Genomic DNA, 16,653 nt, shown 5'->3' with positions numbered 1-16,653 from the left:
GTGAGCAGGTAAGGCAACCAGTGTTGGCCCTGTGCTCTTTACTGAAGCTAGTTTATGCTGAAGGGTAGGGGAGGAAAATTGTTCCAGTTCACCTCTTTGTCTCTGGAGACGGGAGTCCATGCTTGCTGCTGTTAGGGAAACACTTCCAGGGGAATGAATAATTTCCACTTGTGCATCCTATGTGTTTTTCAGATTGCTGTTTTCAGACTGTCTGCCTCTGGGTTGGTTGCCCATTTGAAGCATCACAGTGCACCTTGGGGTCCGTCCCAGCCAGGGATGCTGACTTTAAAAACTACAAATTTCAGGGATCTGGTGTTGCAGGAACCTGCACTGGTTCTCTGGGAAAGAGTCTTGCCATACTGGGACTGTTACAGGATTGACCCAGATGGAAAGTCATGCCAGGGTGCAGAGGTGTGGGATTTGGAGCAAAGCAGGCTAAATAGCCAGTGTCTGGATTAGCTACCATCAACAGGTGTCTCTACACCTATGCTGAAGGGGAAGGAGGGAAATGGCACCTGCTGGCTCTTTTGTCCCTGGGAGACAATGATATGCTCTAATAGATGTGCTCTAAGGAGAGGGATAAGTCTACCTGATAACTTTGAATAAATTATTTAGATTTTCAGAGCCTTATTTTCTTTAATTATGTAATGTGGAGAAGAGGAGGAAACCATTTCATAGGGTTCCTATATGAATGAAATAATGATAATGCTTGCCTGGCATTTAGTTAACTTTGTTGAACACTCATTAACAACAACAACAAAAAAACAAAATCAGTGCTCATTGATTTAGATCCAATAGTTTGAAGAAAATTCCTGAAATCGAACCCTTTCAAAAGATTATTTTTCCAAATTCTAGCTTGGATTGTTTTATAACTATTATCTATAGTTCAATCTACCCTGGTTTAAAATAAAAGCGAAAAACTTTAATTTCTGATGAGTCCACGTTTTGATTAGGAATGAAAGCTAACATAGAACAGTATAATTAAAAAAAAACTTGAATCATGAACTCTGCTTTTATTTTTCACAGATTTTTAAAAACTTTTTATTTTGAAGTAATTGTAGGTTTACATACAATTGGAAGCATAAATACAGAGAGATCCTACATACTATTCACCAAGTTTCCCCCAGTGGTAGCATCTTGCAGATCTATAGTACAATACCAAAACCAGGATTTTGACTTTAATACAATCCACTGATTTTGTCCAGCTTTCACCAGTTTTACACATATTCAGCTGTGTGTGTGTGTGCACGTGCACGCCCATATATATATTTAGTTCTATGTAATTTTGTGATAGGTGTAGGTTTGTGTGATCACCACCACAGTCAAGATATAAAATGCCACAAAGATTCCTCATGCTTTCTTTTTATAACTCTACCCAACTACCTACAGCCCTCACACCCGTAAATGGCAAATACATGAAACCTTTTGGTATTAACTTTTTTGGGGGAATAATTGGCATAATTCTTTAGAGATTTATCCAAATTGTGTATAGCCATAGTTTATTCCTTTTTATTATGGTAACACCCATGGTATGAATGTACACAATTTATTTAAGCATTTATCCATTGAAAGACATTCAATTGTTTCCAGCTTTTGGTGATTAAAAGTAAATCTGCTATGAACATTTGAGTACAGGTTTTTAAAACTGCTTCTTCTATCACCATCATAAACACCGGGGTCTGGCATTTTGTCAGTATTATATAAGCAGTTTCAATAGTAAAAATTCTTCTCCCATACTAATGTACCTACTATGTTTCAGCTGCCTACCCAGACACTTAATTCGACCTTGATAAAGATGCTTTTCATTTTGGTACAATGTATCCAATGAACCTTGGACAAAGATATTATTGATAAAAGGTTAATTGTCATGAGAAAATAAAACAGTTTTGGAATTCAGCTAAAGTCACTATAATAAGTAGAGCTAAAGTTTTCATCACCACACCTACTACATTTATTTCATCCACTTCCCCACAATCTTGGATTGTTAAAGATTTAACTGTACTTGAGTACAAAAAACAAACAAAACTGTAAATAAACTTCTATAATATTGTAATTGGAGAGTAGAATATTTAAAACCTGTCTTGATTGGTTTGCACTAAATTGGTAAAGCATCTAAATATCTGTGACAAAGCTTCGTTTAATTAACTAGCTAGATAACTAACAAACTAAACATATACATTAAAAAGTAAAGGCTTTGGAAAATTAAATGCAAAATTACTTGCACAGAAAATTCTATGGGAAGGCAATGTCGGTAGACACTATTCTTTTTTCTTCAATTCACAGAAAAATAAATAGCACTGCTATGTCAGAAATCAATTGCTCAGTCAGAAATAACCTGGACATCAAGGCCTAAGACCTTTTAGAGGGTCATACCACTTCAGAAAGGGATAGAATATTCAATATTAAATAGAATATACACAAGAATGGGACCTGAGTCAGCTGACCACAAAATGAATGTTACTCATCAAGCTATCCTTGGCATAGAGTAATCGTTTAGGTGTGGTTTGAGTTTCACTGGAGGACAACTCATTCTTGAAGGACCCTAAATGGTGCTTTAGAGAGTACTATAGCAATGACTACTATCCAGTAATTAAGACTAAACTTACTTCTCCACCCTAAAAAAAGTTTGAGTTGAGAAAAAAGAGAAGATAAAATAGAGAAATACCTCTACAATAGTGTTTGTAAAAGTGAATTCCATAGATTAGCTACATCTGAATTCTCTGTAGGTGTTGTTAAAAATCCAGAAGCTCTATCTTAGATCTAGACCCAGTCTTTGAGTGTGACTTAGGTCTATACGCTTAGGTATTTGGCATGTTATTAGAGAATTCTTGACCTATATAATGAGGACCTCAAGGGAACCAGGGAGAATATGGAGATATGAGGTTTTCTAAAATACAGATTTTCTCAAATTAACCCTGAGAAATTCTTTCTGGGAACCATCAGCAATGACTAGTAAATACAAACACCATGATGCTGCCAGTAGCTGACAAATATTTAGTAGAAAGATGAGAATTGTACTATTTCTATTAGTATTATACCCCTGCTTGGTAAATGCTGCCCAGAAAACTCATATTGTGTGAAAGAATGGTCATTATTACATTTTATCTTATTTCTTAAAATCGCTAAGCAATGTAATTTGTGATTAGTTACTTCTCTGGGTTGTAGGCCTGAAAGACCTATCTGTGAACATTAGTTCTTTTGATGCTTCATAAGGTCCATATATTTATGTGTGTTGTTTCACATACACATATGCAGATTTGTGTATGTACATCTGTGTGTATAAAATTATTTTCAATTATACCATAGAAGGTGCTGGCTTTTAAGCCCAGAGACTCCATTTCCTGTAGCCCTCCAGTTCTCCTGGAGTTGTCCTCCCTGATTTTTAAAGCTTTTAGAGTTAATCTCCACTTATTTTCAAAGCCCAGTATTATGAAGCATCAGTTTCCCAGTGATGGTCCCCATGGCCAGAATGTGCCAGGTATGGGGTCTGATCCTCCCAGTCCTCCATGTTCATGATGTCCCTCCCACTTGTGTTTAGTCACGCTGGAGGTTTGGTTTTCAATCGCATCTCTACCTCTCTTACTTTTTTGATGTGACCTCTCCAAGAGTAGTCATGAAAGACCTGTTCTGCCAGTCTTCAGGTTGTTTACATAGTGAGTTGTAATACATGTAGTTGTTGCCTCAATGTGTTTGTGGGAGGTGAGCTCAAGATTCTCCTACTCTTCTTCCTTTGAGATCGATTTTCTCTTGCCATTTTCAAAATTCTCTCTTTGTCCTTGACTTGGGACAATTTAATTATAATATGTCTAGTGTAATTCTTTGGTTGATACTTTTTTAGGACATTTTATCTTCATGAATGTGGATGTCCATTTCTTTTCCTCAAATTGGGAGACTTCATGAATTTGTGTAACATCCCTGTGCAGGCACCATGCTAATCTTCTTGATTTATTTCCAATTTTTAGTATATGTGCTGCTGAAGTGAGAACATACTATTTTTAGTAGGTTTATTTATATGTATTTTTATTTCTTCATGCAAATACAAGCAAACTTGAATACTCATACTTTATTCCCATTTTACACAAAAGATAGCATGCTTTAAACATTGCTCTGTAGTTTCCTTTTTTTCACTTGATATATCCTGGAGTCTTTGCAGTACATAGGGATATTCCTTATCATTTATTAATAGCTGTATTATATTCCATTCTGTGGATAAAGCATGGCTAATTTTACAAGTGTACCATAGTTGTCCACTGAGTCGTTTTCAATCTTGGATTATTACAAATAATCTTGTAATGAATAACCTTGCACATATTCTGTATGATATGTGTTTTTGTGTTTGCGTTCTGTAGGATTGTTTCCAGAAGCGGAAATGCTGAGCCAAAAGATATATACCTTTAAATTGTTCACAGATAGAACCAAATTCTACCCCATAGGTGTATTATTTTGCTTTTCCCACCAGTTATATGTGAGAATAACTTCTCACTATATTATTGAGTGTGCTATAATAAAAAAAGAAGTGGCATTTCACTGTAGTTTCATTTTAAAATTCTGTTATTATGAGTGAGGTTGTGCATCTTCAATATTTTCAGGAACATTGCTATTTCTTATACTGTGAATCATCTGTTAATGTTTTCCCCACATTTCATATTGAATTGTTAGTCTTTTTTATGAATTTTATGAGAATTATTTATGTTGGAAATATTAGATCTCTTTTTTGTGACACAAATTGTATTCCTTCAGTTTGCCATTTGTCTTTTGACCTCGCATAGGGTATTTTTTAATAAAAGTTTTAAATGCTTCCTGTAGTCAATTCTATCAATCTTTGGACTGCTTTGTGGTATGGTTTGAGCTATGGCTTTTGCTTTCTTTTCCAAATTACAACCCAGTTGTCCCCAAACCATGTATTACAAAGTTTAAGTACACTATTATCACATGTTCTTAAATTTATGTCTGGAATTTGTAGTTTTTTCAAACGGTTAATCTATCTGTTAATATCATGCTGAATTAATTACTTAGCATTTATACTATGTTTACATATCTGGATAGCCTGTGTTTTGTATTCTTATATAAAATGGTTATTCATATAAGGCTACATAAGAAGACAGAGGAGAGGCTCAGGAGAAAGAAAATTCACTATACTCACAGATTCTAGAGACAGAAGGCATGCTATGCCATGATGTGCTACATGGAAATACACCTGGGTGTTCAGGAAGTAGAAGACAAGAGCAAAGGGAAGGTTCGGGCCACTGTATTTATTGGGATTTCTGCAGGAAAAACAAACTTGGGAAAGGTGAGCAGCTTGGGGCTGTCTAGTTTGAATTATTTCAGTGGACTCTCAGGGTTTGTCCCTAGTTGCCTGGCACCTGGCCATGGGATGATTAAAGCAGAGGAATATTGCCTCCTGGGATGTGTGGGCCAAATAGAGGAAGTGTGGCTTTGAACTGGTTATTTTGTATATCAAAACACCATCCCTGATGAGCTCTTTGCTATCACTAAATATTGGCTAGTTTCAGGAGGGGTAGTTTCTCCCCATCCAGAGGTCAAAACATCATAGTATCAGAATTATTTTAGTTATAATGCAGATGGTACGCCTCATATTTTTTCATTTTCATTATTCTTCTGGCCCTTTTCTTTAAAAAATGTAATTTACATGAAGTAAAATATTCAAATTTTAAAGTGTAGAATTAATGAGGTTTTAAAAATAGATACACTTTTGTAATAACCAACCTAATTAAGGCATACAACAATTTTATCACTTCATTAACTTTCATCATAGCTTTTTCCAGTCAGTCTCCAGACCCCCAGAGGCAATCATCATCCCACTTTTTACACCATAGATAAGTTTTTAGTGTTCTAGGACTTAAAAATGGAAATAAATAGAATGTGTTCTTTTGTAATTGGTTTCATTGACTCAAAAAATATTCATTTATATTTTTGTTATTATGTATGTTGGTTGTGAATTAATTTTCACTGATGGGTAGTATTCTATTTTATGGACACATTACAATTTATTTATCTTTTCATGTGTTTAAAGACATAGTGATTGTTTACAGTCTTTAGCTACTGTGAATAACACTGCCGTGAATAACACTGTACTGTGAATACAAAATTTTGTGAGCTTATCTTTCCATTTCTCTTCAATGAATGAGTGGATCATAAGGTACAAGTAGATATACAGATATAGATGATATATAGATGATATAAATAAATATATACACATAGATACAGCTATACATATAGATATCCAAACTGTTTTCCAAAGTGGTACTTTCATTTTACACTCCCACAAGCATTGTATGAGCATTCCAGTTGCTCCACATCCTTAGTAACATTTCGTGTTATCAGTCTTTTTAACTCTAGCCATTATAGCTTGCTTGAAGTGCTATTATTTTTGTCTGTTGAGAATTTCTCACGTGCTAATTAGTCAAAATATTTACTTTTGTAAAGTTTTTATTCAAGTCTGGTCCATTTTAATTGGTCAGCCATTTTTAAAAATTAATGAATAGTAAGAGATCTTTATATAGTCTGGTTTAGAGTCCTTTGATATGTACTTTGCAAATATTTTCTCCCAGTCTATGGCTAGTGTTTTCATTTAATTAATGGTAACTCTTGAAGAGAAAAATTTTTAATTTTGATGAAATAACATTAACCATTTTTTTCTTATATACTTCATGTTTTTTTATGCTTGTATGTATCTTTGCCTATTTTGGGGGGAAGTTTGGGAAGACGGTGGAGTAAGAGGACCTTGAACTCACCCCATACCACATTTACAACTATATATGATCCACATCCAAGTCAATTAACCAGCAGAGCAAACCAAAGACTGGCAGAACAAACTCTACAACTAAATATAGGGAAGAAGCTGCACATGAAGTGTTAGGAAGGTCAGAAAGTTGGAGGGAGGCTGTCTTCAGAAAAATGAGACATTGCATGAAGGAGCTCACACAGGGAAGACTAATCCCCATAAAAACTGGCTTTAAAAACAAGAAAGGCTGAATTCCATGAGTTTTTTTTTCTATTTTATTTTATTTTATTTTTTATGTATATATGAAATTTATTGACAAATTGTTTTCCATGAGTTTTTAAAACCAGTGGGCCTTGGGGCCTGGAACTTTAAGAGACAGCTAACTCAGCACTGAATGAGTCCTGAGGTCAAAGGATAGCTGGATTGCTGCCCTTAAAGAGATAGCAGCTTGCATGGAGAAGCAAGATAAAAACGGCACTTTACACAATGCCAGGGAGCAAACAGGAAACATATCTGTTCATACCGATTTTAAGTGTGCTGGGGGGACTTTGAAAAGGAGGAACATGGCAGGTGCCACTTTCCAAGTGCATAAACCCAGAGCCACCTGTAGGAGATAAGGTTGCATGGACACCTCTTGTAGCCTTGGCACAAGGCTAAGGGTAAATTTTGTTAAAGCTGCCCGCATGCCCACACAAACGCTGGGTGCACAGCTACGTTTGCATGCAGAGCCCAGCTGCCACACTATTCCCATATGCACACCCCTAGCCACAATTACATGATGAGCCTAGTTGTGTGCACTCATCATCGCAATTTGTGCCCAGCCCCAGGCCACCACAGTGGTTTAGAGAATCTAGCACAGGATTTATATCAAACTAGATATTAAAACAAAGACTATAACAAGAGATGTAAAAGAACACTATATCACAATAAAGGGGTTTATCCAACAAGATCTAAAAATTATAAATATTTATGCATCCAACATGGAATCACCCAAATATATAAAACAACTAGTAATAAACATAAAGAAACTCATAAATAATAATACAATAATAGTAAAGGACTTTAACACTCCACCTACAGCAACGGACAGATTGTCTAAGCATAAAATCGAGAAGGATACCATAGCTTTGAATGACACACTGGACCAGATGGACTTAACAGATATACTCAGAACATTCATCCTAAAGCAGCAAAATAAACATTTTTTTGAAACCACGTGGGACATTATCCAGAATAGATCACATACTGGGTGACAAATCAACCCTAAACAAGTACAAAAAGTTTGACATCATACCACACATACTTTCCAACCACAAAGCTATGAAACTTAAAGTCAACCACAAGAAAAAGTTTGGCAAGACAATAAATACATGGAGACTAAATAACATCCTACTTAAGAATGAATGGGTCAACAAGGAAATTAACGAAGAAATTTTAAAAATACATGGGATGAGAGAGAGAGAAGATGATGGCATAGGAGGATGCTGATATCACCTGCTGATCACTTATATTCCACCCACATCTGCCTAAATAACCCAGAAAACCACCAGAAGACTAGCAAACAGATTCTCTGGAGCCAAGCATAGACAAGAGGCCCACGGAAGAGGGAAGGAAGGGCGGAGAGGCGGTACATGCTAAATAGACTGGCTGGAGGGAGCCAGGGCAGTGGAAGGGCAGCCCGCCCAGGCAAGGCAGAGCCCCCAAGTCTGGCTTGCAAAAGTGGAAGGGCCAGACACCGTGAGTTCTGACAGCCAGCAGGACTTAACATCTGGAATGTTAAAAGTCAACAGCTCTGCTCTTGGAGAGTAGGGAGGGTGAGAGGACACAAGGAAGGACAATTGTTGAGCCCCAGGACACAGAGCTCAGCACACCAGGGGAACAAAGGTGCTGGCAAGTGTTGTCTCCCTCTCCAATCCCCCAGCCGAAATTCAAAGGGGACCAGTTCCCATCAATGAACTTGCTTACACCATGCAAACACCCAAGACTATGCTTCTGTGGATACATCCCTCCAACAGGTTTGCTTCCCTTCCAGTGCTGCAGGGTCCCTCCTGCAGGGGACCACCAACAGCAAAGCAAGCTAACCCTGCTGCTCCCACCCCTGTGCACCTTGCAGATCCACCCTGGTTAATATGCCAGATCCCATCGAAGCAGCGTAACAAGCCTGGAAATGTGCAAATAGCCTAGACAGGGGCCACACCACTCCACAATGAGTCTTGCCCCTGGGAGAGGGGGAAGATAAGGTACACACCAGTCTGACTGTGGCCCTGCGGTGGGCTGGGAGCAGACATTGGGTCTGACTATGGCCCCGCCCACCAACACAAGTTACTCTGGACAGTACAGGGGAAGTGTCCTGTAGTTTGGAGCACCCCGGGGAATACCCAAAATGATGAAACATAAGAATTATCTTCAAAAGAAACTCCAGGAAGTAGCGACAGCTAACTAATTGATCCAAAACAATTTAAACAATATAACAGAATAAGAATTTAGAATTATAGTCATAAAACTAAAGGCTGGGCTTGATAAAAGTATACAGGACAACAGAGAATTTATTGCTACAGAGATCAGGGGACTAAGGAGCTAATGAGGAGATAAAAACTGCTATAAATGAGGTGCAAAATAAAATGGAGGTGACCACAGCACGGATTGAAGAGGCAGAGGAGAGAATAGGTGAATTGGAAGATAAAATTATGGAAAAAGAGGAAACTGAGAAAAAGAGAGATAAAAAAAATCAGGAGTATGAGGGGAGAATTAGAGAATTAAGTGATGCAATCAGATGAAACAATATCCATTTAATGGGAATTCCAGAAGAGGAAGAGAGAGAAAAAGGGGCTGAAGGTGTACTTGAACAAATCATAGCTGAGAACTTCCCTGATCTGGGGAAGAAAAAAGGCATTGAAATTCAAGAGGCACAGAGAACTCCCTTCAGACGGAACTTGAATCGATCTTCTGCACGACATATCATAGTGAAACTAGCAAAATACAAGGATAAAGAGAGAATTCTGAAAGCAGCTAGGGATAAACAGGCTCTAACCTACAAAGGGAGACTGATAAGACTAGTGGCAGCCCCATCTACTGAAACTTGGCAGGCCAGAAAGGAATGGCAGGAAATCTTCAATGTGATGAACATAAAAAAATATGAAGCCAAGAATCCTTTATCCAGCAAGTCTGTCATTCAGAATAGAAGGAGAGATAAAGGTTTTCCCAAACAAACAAAAACTGAAGGAATTCATCACCACTAAACCAGCCTTACAAGAGATCCTAAAGGGGACTCTGAGAGTGAAATATTGCAAGGACCACAAAGTACCAGAGACATCACTACAAGCATGAAACCTACAGAAATCACAATACCTCTAAACCCATATGTTTCAATAATAACACTGAATGTAAATGGACTAAATGCTCCAACCAAAACACATAAGGGTATCAGAATGGATAAAAATACAAGACCCATCTATTTTCTGTCTACAATAGACTCATTTTAGAACTGAGGACACCTTAAGATTGAAAGTGAGGGAATGGAGAACTATCTATCATGCTACTGGAAGCCAAAAGAAAGCTGGAGTAGCCATACTTATATCAGACTAACTAAACTTTAAATTAAAGGCTGTAACAAGAGATGAAGAAGGGCATTATATAATAATTAAAGGGACTATCTATCAGGAAAAGCTAACAATTATAAATGTCTATGCACCAAATATGGGAGTCCCCAAACATATAAAACAGTTCATCACAAACATAAGCAACCTTATTGATAAGAATGTGGGAATGGGGAATTTAATACTGTATTTAAAGCAATGGATAGATGATCTAGACACGTAACAATAAAGAAACAAGGGCCCTGAAAGATACATTGGGTCAGATGGACTTGGCAGATATATTTAGAACTCTGCACCCTAAAGCAACAGAATATACTTTCTTTTCGAGTGCACATGGAACATTCTCCAAGATAGATCACATACCGGGTCGCAAAACAGCCCTTAATAAGTATAAAAGAATTGATATCATACCATGCACACTTTCAGACAACAATGCTATGAAACTTGAAATCCACCACAGGAAAAAGTCTGGAAAACCTCCAAAAGCATGGAGGTTAAAGAACACCCTACTAAACAATGAATTGGTCAACGAGGCAATTAGGGAAGAAATTTAAAAATATATGGAAAAAAATGAAAATGAAAATACAACAATCCATATGCTTTGGGATTCAGCAAAGAGTGTCCTGAGAGGAAAATACATTGCAATCCAGGCCTATCTCAGGAAACAAGAAAAATTCCAAATACAAAATTTAACCACACCTAAAGGACATAGAAGCAGAGCAGCAAAGACATTCCAAACCCAGCAGGAGAGAAATAATAAAGATTAGAGCAGAAAGAAACAATATAGAATCTAAAAAAAAAAACAGCAGAGCAGATCAATGAAACAAAGAGTTGGTTTAAAAATTGATAAACCTCTAGCCAGGCTTCTCAAAAAGAAGAGGGAGATGACCCAAATAGATAAAATCATGAATAAATGGAATTATTACGACCAATCTCTCAGAAATACAGGCAATTATCAGGGAATACTATAAAAAATTATATGCCAACAAACTGGACAACCTGGAAGATATGGACAAATTCCTAAGCACACACACACTTCCAAAACTCAAACAGGAAGAAATAGAAAACTTGAACAGACCCATAACCAGCGAAGAAATTGAATCAGTTATCAAAAATCGCCCAACAAATAAGAGTCCAGGACCAGATAGTTTCCCTGGGGAATTCTACCAGACATTTAAAACAGAGATAATACCTATCCTTCTCAAGATGTTCCAAAAAATAGAAAGGGAAGGAAAACTTCCAGACTCATTCTATGAAGCCAGCATTACTTTGATTCCTAAACCAGACAGAGACCCAAGAAAAAAAAGAGAACTACAGTCCAATATCCCTGATGAATATGGAAGCAAAACTTCTCAACAAGATACTAGCAAATCGAATTCAACAGCATATAAAAAGAATGATTCACCATGATCAACTGGGATTCATTCCTGGGCTGCAGCACTGGTTCAACATTAGCAAATCAATCAATGTGATACATCACATTAATAAAAGAAAAGGACCATATGATCCTGTCAATCGATGCAGAAAAAGCATTTGACAAAATTCAGCATCGTTTCTTAATAAAAACCCTCAAGAAGGGCAGGATAGAAGGAACATACTTAAACATCATAAAAGCCATTTATGAAAAGCCCACAGCTAATATCATCCTCAATGGGGAAAAACTGAGAGGTTTCCCCCTGAGATCAGGAACATGACAGGGATGTCCACTGTTGCCGCTGCTGTTTAACATAGTGTTGGAAGTTCTAGCATCAGCAATCAGACAACAAAATGAAATCAAAGGCATCAAAATTGGCACAGGTGAAGTCAAGCTTTCACTTTTTGCAGATGACACGATATTATACATGGAAAACCCAATAAACTTCACCAAAAGTCTACTAAAACTGATACATGAATTCAGCAAAGTCGCAGGATACAAAATCAATGTACAGAAATCAGTTGCATGCTTATACACTAATAATGAAGCAACAGAAAGACAAATAAAGAAACTGATCCCATTCACAATGGCACCAAGAAGCATAAAATACCTAGGAAATAAACTAACCAAAGATGTAAAAGATCTGTATGCTGAAAACATAGAAAGCTTATGAAGGAAATTGAAGAAGATATAAAGAAATGGAAAAACATTCCGTGCTCATGGATTGGAAGAATAAATATTGTTAAAATGTGTATACTTCCCAATGTAATCTACACATTCAATGCAATCCCAATCAAAGTTGCACCAGCATTCTTTTGAAGCTAGAACACGCAATCTGAAAATTTGTATGGAACCACAAAAGACCCCGAATAGCCAAAGTAATTTTGAAGAAGAAGACCAAAGCAGGAGGCATTGCAATCCTAGACTTTAGCCTCTACTCCAAAGCTGTAATCATCAAGACAGCATGATATTGGTACAAAAACAGACACATAGACAATGGAATAGAATAGAGACTCGAGAATTGGACCCACACAAGTATGGCAAACTAGTCTTTGACAAAGCATGAAGGAATATCTAATGGAAAGAAGACAGTCTCTTTAACAAATGGTGCTGGGAGAACTGGACAGCAACATGCAGAAGGATGAATCTAGACCACTTTCTTACACAATTCACAAAAATAAATTCAAAATGGACAAAGGACCTGAATGTGAGAAAGGAAACCACCAAAACCCTAGAGGAGAAAGCAGTTAAAAACTTCTCTAACCTCAGCCGCAGCAATTTCTTACTTGACACTTCCCCACAAGCAAGGGAATTAAAAGCAAAAATGAACTATTGGGACCTCATGAAGATAAAAAGCTTTTGCACTGCAAAGAAAACAATCTACAAACTAAAAGGCAACTAAGGATTGAGAAAAGATATTTGCAAATGACATATCAGACAAAGTGCTAGTATCCAAAATCTATAAAGAACTCACCAAACTCCACACCCAAAAAACAAATAATCCAGTGAAAAAATGGGCAGAAGACATGAATGGACACTTCTCTAAAGAAGACATCCAGATGGCCAACAGGCACATGAAAAGGTCCTCGGCGTCGTTCCTCACCAGGGAAATACAAATCAAAACCACACTGAAATACCACCTCACGGCAGTCAGAGTGGCTAAAATGAACAAATCAGGAGACTATAGATGCTGGAGAGGATGTGGAGAAATGGGAACTCTCTTGCACTGTTGGTGAGAACGCAAACTATTGCAGATGCTGTGGAAAACAGTGTGGAGTTTCCTCAAAAAATTAAAAATAGATCTACTCTATGATCCAGCAATAGCACTGCTAGGAATATACCCAAGGGATACAGTAGTGCTGATGCGTAGGGGCACTTGCACCCCAATGTTTATAGCAGCACTCTCAACAATAGCCAAATTATGGAAAGAGCCTAAATGTCCATCAACAGATGAATGGATAAAGAAATTGTGGTTTATATACACAATGAAATACTATGAGGCAATGAGAAAGAATGAAATATGGCCTTTTGTAGCAACATGGATGGAACTGGAGAGTGTTATGCTAAGTGACATAAGTCATACAGAGAAAGACAGATACCATATGTTTTCACTCCTATGTGGATCCTGAGAAACTTAACAGAAGACCATGGGGGAGGGGAAGGAAAAGAAAAGTTAGAGAGGGAGGGAGCCAAAACATAAGAGAGTCTTAAAAACTGAGAACAAACTGAGGGTTGATGGAAGGTTAGAGGGAGGGAAGGGTGGGTCATGGGTATTGAGGAGGGCATCTGTTGGGATGAGCACTGGGTGTTGTATGGAAACCAACTGGATAATAAATTTCATATTTAAAAAGAATTAAAAAATACAAAAAATTTAAAAAAGAATATAAAAATAAAAATACCTAGAAACAAACATGTTCCAAATCTTTGAGATGCAGCAGAAGTAGGGAAGTATATAGCAAAACAGGCCCACCTACAGAAGCAAGAAAAGTCTCAAATATACAACCTAACCTAAAGAAGCTAGAAAAAGAACAACAAATGAAGCATAAAGTAGAAGGAGGGAAATAATAAATATTAGAGCATAAATAAATGATGTATAAACAAATAAAAGGCACAGAACAGATCAATGAAACAAGGGGCTGATTTTTTGAAAGAATTAATAACATTTTTAAACCCTTAGCCAGACTTATCTAAAAGAAAAGATAAGGGTTCCAAATAGATAAAATCATGGATAAAAGCCGAGATATTACAGCCAACACCACAGAAATGGACACAATTACTAGAAAATATTATGAAAAATTAAATCTCAGCCGATTCGGGAAACTGAAGGAAATTCACGAATTCTTAGAAATATACAAACAACCAGAACTGAATCAGGAAGAAATAGAAAAACTTGAGTAGACTGAAAGACAGCAAAAACATTTAATCTGCAATCAAAAATCTCCAAACAAACAAAGTCCAGGGCCAGATGGCTTCACAGCAGAATTCTATCAAATATTTAAAGAGGAGTTAATACCTATTCTTCTCAAACTATTCCAAATAGTTGAAATGGAAGGGAAATTTCCAAACTCATTCTGAGAGGCCACCATAATTGTGTTTTCACAAAGACTTGACTAAAAAGGACAATTACAGGCCAATATACCTGATGAACATGGAGGCAAAAATTCTCAAAAAAATATTATCAAATTGAATCCAACAGTACATTTTGAAAGAATCATTCACCATAATCAATTTGAATTTATTCCTGGGCTACAAAGTTGGTTCTGTATTCACAAACCAAACAACGTGATACACCACATTAGTAAAAGAAAAAATAAGGACCATATGATCTCAATAGTTGCAGAAACAACATTTGACAAAGTACATCATCCATTCTTGATTAAAATCCTCAACAAAGTAGGGATACAGGGAATTTACATCAACATCATAAACGCCACATATGAAAGACCGACAGATAATATACTCCTCAATGAAGAACAACTGAAAGCTCTTCCTCTCTCACCATTGGGATTTCCACTATCACCATTGTTTCTAAACATAGTACTGGAAGTCCTTGTCTCAGGAGTCAGGCAACAAAAAGAAATAAAAGACATTCAAGTCATTAATTAAATATTCAAACTTTTACTATTCAGTGATGTTATGATATTGTATGTGAATACCTGAAAGGACTCCACCAAAAAATTACTAGAACTGATAAACGAATTCAGCAAAGTGGTGGAATATAAAATCAATGTACAGAAATCTGTTGTATTTCTATATACCAATAATAAAGCAGCAGAAAGAGAAATCAAGGAATCAATCCATTTACAATTGCACAAAAAATTGTTAGATACCTATGAATAAACCTAACCAAAGAAGTAAAATACATCTACTCTAAAAACTATAGAACACTGATGAAAGAAATTGAAGATGACACAAAGAAATGGAAAAAATATCCCATGCTCATATATTAGAAAAAACAAACTTTGTTAAATGTCTATACTATGCAAAGCCATCTAGACACTTAATGTAATTCCTTTCAAAATACCACCAGTATTCTTCACAGAGCTAGAATAAACAATCCTAAAATTTTCACGGTACCACACAACATCCAGAATAGCCAAAGCAACCTTGAAAAAGAAATGCAAATCTGGAGGCATCACAATTCCAGACTTCAAGCTATCTGCCAAAGTTTTAGAGATCAAGACAGTATAATATTGGCAGAAAAAGAGACACATAAATCAATGGAACAGAATAGAAAACAGAGAAATGGACCCACAACTCTATAGTCAATTAATCTTCAAAAAGCAGGAAAGAATATCCAATGGGCAAAAGACAGTATCTTCAACAAATGGTGTTGGGGAACCCAGACAGTAACATTCAAAAAGAATGAAAGTGGATCACTTTATTACACCATACACAAAAATAAATTCAAAATCAATGAAAGACTTAAATGTGAGACAAGAAATCATTAAAATCCTAAAGGAGACATAGCAGCAACCCCTTTGAACTCAGCTGTAGCGACCAACTTCTCACTAAAAAATTCTCAGGAGTCAAGGGAAACAAAAGAAAAAAATGAACTATTGGGACTTCATCAAGATAAATAGCTTCTACACAGCGAATGATACAGTCAACATATTAAATGGTAACCTTTGGAAAGGGAGACAATATTTGCAAATAACATATTGGATAAAGGGTTAGTATCCAAAACCCATAAATAACTCATCAAATCCAACCCACCAAAACATATATAATCCAGTTAAGAATAGATATTTTTCCAAAGAAGACATAACAGACACATGAAAAGATGCTCAACATCACCCATCATTAGAGAAATAGAAATCAAAACCACAATGAGATATCACCTCAAGCCTATCAGAATGGCTGAAATTAACAACACAGGACACTACATGCATTAGTGA

The 16,653-nt window shown here is 36.6% G+C and overlaps 1 non-coding gene and 1 pseudogene across 1 annotated transcript; one reads left to right on the top strand and one right to left on the bottom strand.

Annotated features, from left to right (window-relative positions):
• Positions 1–3,878: 3,878 nt before the first annotated feature.
• LOC115507950 lies at positions 3,879–3,986 on the bottom strand. The gene has a single exon (XR_003966864.1). It is a non-coding gene; the product is annotated as a U6 spliceosomal RNA (small nuclear RNA).
• A 1,190-nt stretch (positions 3,987–5,176) lies between these two features.
• Positions 5,177–16,653, top strand: part of LOC115506807 — a 47,579-nt pseudogene continuing 36,102 nt past the window's right edge.

This window comes from Lynx canadensis, chromosome X, assembly GCF_007474595.2.
Source record: "Lynx canadensis isolate LIC74 chromosome X, mLynCan4.pri.v2, whole genome shotgun sequence".
NCBI lineage: Eukaryota > Metazoa > Chordata > Mammalia > Carnivora > Felidae > Lynx > Lynx canadensis.
Note: the sequence above shows the minus strand (reverse complement) of the source record. Positions and strands in the feature narration are given on the sequence as shown.